Source organism: Otolemur garnettii, unplaced genomic scaffold, assembly GCF_000181295.1.
Source record: "Otolemur garnettii isolate 467f Iridium unplaced genomic scaffold, OtoGar3 scaffold00018, whole genome shotgun sequence".
NCBI classification, from domain to species: domain Eukaryota; kingdom Metazoa; phylum Chordata; class Mammalia; order Primates; family Galagidae; genus Otolemur; species Otolemur garnettii.
In genome coordinates this window covers 16867433-16871099 of record NW_003852413.1, presented here as the reverse complement: position 1 = coordinate 16871099, position 3667 = coordinate 16867433, and the positions used below count along the sequence as shown (strand labels likewise).

The 3667-nt window shown below is 34.0% G+C and overlaps 1 non-coding gene across 1 annotated transcript; it reads left to right on the top strand.

Annotated features, from left to right (window-relative positions):
* The first annotated feature begins 337 nt into the window (after window positions 1–337).
* On the top strand, window positions 338–441 carry LOC111724083. Its single transcript, XR_002772450.1, has one exon. It is a non-coding gene; the product is annotated as a U6 spliceosomal RNA (small nuclear RNA).
* Window positions 442–3667: the final 3226 nt, after the last annotated feature.

The following is a 3667-nucleotide window of genomic DNA, read 5'->3' as shown; positions in this document are numbered from 1 at the left end:
TGGTGTCAAGTGGAGACTGTACATGGAGCCTGAACTTCCAGAAGTATAACCAGAAGTAATGAAGTGGCTTTCTCTATCCCTGCTTGGGTGGTATCTGAGGGCTAAAAGGGGTTCTAGACTTCTACCATTATCTAATGGTAACAAGGCAACCCCCACCTCAGGGTCAGTGGAGACCACCTGGGGAGATGGAACTCCCACTTCTGCTCAGCCGTAATGAGAAGTATTATTCAAATATCAACAGAAAGCTGAGTGGGGAATCTGGTCTTCCACCTCCTCCTGGCAATAATGAGGCAGTGTCTCCTCTCCTCTGTTGGAGCCGTCTTAAGAAAAAAGGCCAGTGTTCACTTCGGCAGCACATACACTAAAATTGGAACAATACAGAGATTAGCGTGGCCCCTGCACAAGGATGACATGCAAATTTGTGAAGCATTCCATATTTTTTATGGCTTCTTTTCTCATCTCATCTACTAATTAAAAGCAATGACCAACAAAAAAAAAAAAAAAAGAAAAGAAAAGAAAAGAAAAAAGGCCAGCTAAAACAGAGGTTTAAAATAGGATACATAGCCCAGTTTCAAGTGAAAACCACTCATCATAGCAAGAACCAGGAAGATCTCACACTGAAGGAAAAAAAGGTTGATTGATAGATGCCAATACCAAGATGACAGGAATGTTAAAATTATATAATAAGGATGTCAAAGTCACCATGATAAAGACGTGTCAAAAAGCAACTTGGGAACACACTTGACACAAATGAAAAAGTAGAAAGCTTTAACAAAGAGATAGAATATATAAGGAAGAACCAAATGGGCGTTTTAAAACTTAAAAATATAACAAAAGTTAAAGCCTCAATAATTGAACCCAATAGTAGAAAGGAGGGGACAGAGAAAAAAACCAGTGGACTACAAGGTAAAATAATAGAAATCAACCAGGCTTAATAACAGGTTGAAAATAGACTGGTAATGAACAAAAAGGAACAGAGATTCAGGGTCTTGTGGGTCTATAACAAAAGATCTAACATTATCTCATTGGAGTCCCAGAAGGAGAGGAGGAAGAAGATGAAGCTGAAAAGCACTCAAATGATGATTTAAGACTTCTCAAATTCGACATGAAACATAAACTTATAGATTCAAGAAGCTGAGAAAACCCCAAACAGGATAAGTCCAAAGAAATCCACACCAAGACACATCATGATTAAACTACTGAAAACTAAAGATCAAGAGGAAAATCTTGAAATAAGCCAGAGGAAACCAGAAGAAAAGCTATATGAATGATAATTGATTTCTCATGAGAAAACATGGGAGCCATAAAAAAGTGGTACAATATTTTTCAATAAAAGAACTGTCAATTCTCCTCTTCCAAGTGAAAATATCCTTTAGGCAGGAAGGGGAAATCAAGACTTCTTCAAATGAAGGAAAACTAAGAATCTGTCACCAGCTGACTGAATCTAAAAGAATGGCTAAGGAAGTTCTCTAAACAGACAGGAAACGCAGAAGAAAACCATTTGGAGCATCAGGAAAGGAAATGATAATTAAAAAAAAAAGTTGGAGCATAAGAAGGAACACAATAAGCAAAAAAGGAGGGTAAATACATTTTCCCTTCTATTCTTCAGTTTTTAAAATTACATTTGATAGATGAAGTGAAAACGATAACATCAATTGGTATGCAGAGGAAATATTAAAACAATTATATTATAAGTGTAGGGTAAAGATGTAAATAAAGGGAGATAAGTTTTCTATATTTCACTTGAACTGGCAACATAACACCAGTAGATTTGATAAGTTGTGTACATAATGTAATACCTAGATCAATCACTAAAAAAGCTATACAAAGAGATACAGTGAAAAACACTATAGGTAAATCAAAATGGAAGGCAGGAAACAAAAAATGAAATAAAAAATAGGACAAACAGAAAGCAAAAAACAAACTCCCCCAAACCCACAACAGACTTAAGGCCCAGTATGTAAATAATGATGTTAAATGTAAGTGGTCCAAATACATTTTTAAGAGAGAGAGACTGGCAATGCGTTTAAAATGACTCAATCATATGCTGCCTACAAGAAACTCACTTCCAATAGTATAGTGAGTTAAAAGTAAAAAGGTATAAAATATATATCATGCAAATATTAATGAAAAGAAAGCAGGAGTGGCTATATTAATATCAGATAAGGCAGACTTCAGAGCAAAGAAAAATTTCAGAGAGGGCTATCATATAAAGATAAAAGAGTTAATCTGCCAATCTTAATTGGTAATAGCAATCTTAAATATGTATACACCAAACAATAGAGCTGCAAAATATAAGAGAACTAAAGAGATACCTATGCAAATTGCATACTTCAACACCTCTCTCAACAATTATTAGATCAACTAGACAGAGAATCAGCAAATATATAGAAGAACTCAAAAACACCATCAACCAACAAGGTCTAATCATCATTTATAAAATGTTCCACCCAGCAACAGCAGAAAACATATTCTCTTCATGTACCAAAGAGCATATGCCAAAATAGACCATGCCTTGGGTCATAAAACAAACTTTAAGGATTGAAATCATGCACAGTGTGTCAAACTAGAAATCATTAGCAGAAAGATTAACAAGAAAATCTCCAAATAATTGAAAACTAAAAAACACACATCTAAATAATACATAAGTCAAGAAGGAAGTCTCAAAGGAAATTTTAAAAATACATTGAACTGAACAAAATTAGAAATATAATGTATCAAAATTTGTGGGACCCAGTCAAAGCAATCCTGAGAAGGAAATATATAGCACTAAATGCAATACATTAGAAAAAGAGGAAAAGTCCCAAAGCTCTCACCTCAAGAACAAATCAAAGGCAAGGTAAAAGAAATAAGGAGCAGAAATCAATGAAATTGGACATAGAAGAAAAATAGAAAAATCAATTAACCAAATAACTGATTCTTTGAAAAAATCGGTACGACTGACAAACCTTTAGCAAGACTGAAAAAGTAAAAAATAGAAAAGATACAAATTACTAATACCAGGAGTGGAATAGGGGGAATAACTACAGATCCTGCAGACAACAAAAAGACAATAAGGGACTACTACAAAAAACTCTACACACATCAATTTGACAATTTAGATGAAAAGGACCACTTCTTGAAAAAATACAAAGCATCACAATTCACCCAATAGGAGGTAGATAATTTGAATAACCTTATAATTAAAAAATAAGTTGAATTTATAGTTTTAAAACTTCTCCAAAAGCAATCTTCTGGCCCAGATTATCTCACAGGACATTCCTACCAAACATTTAAAAAATTATGCAAATCCTACATTTTCTCTTCCAGAAAACAGAAGAGGAGAGAACACTTCCCATTCATTTTATAAAGCCAATATTACTCTAATACTAAAATCAGACAAAAGTGGTACAGAAAAGAAAACTATACTATACACCAAAATTTCTCACAAATAAGACACAAGTATCTTTTAAAAAAATAGCAAATAGATTTCAGCAATGTTAAAAAAAATAAAAAACCTTTTATAGTAAAATTAAATGAGTTTTATTCCAGGGATGAAAGGCTGGCTTATTATTTAAAAAATCAATCAGGGTGGTGCCTATGGCTCAAAGGAGTAGGGCCCCAGCCCCAGATGCTGGAGGTGGTGGGTTCAAACCCAGCCCTGGCTAAAAACTGCAAAAAAAAAAAA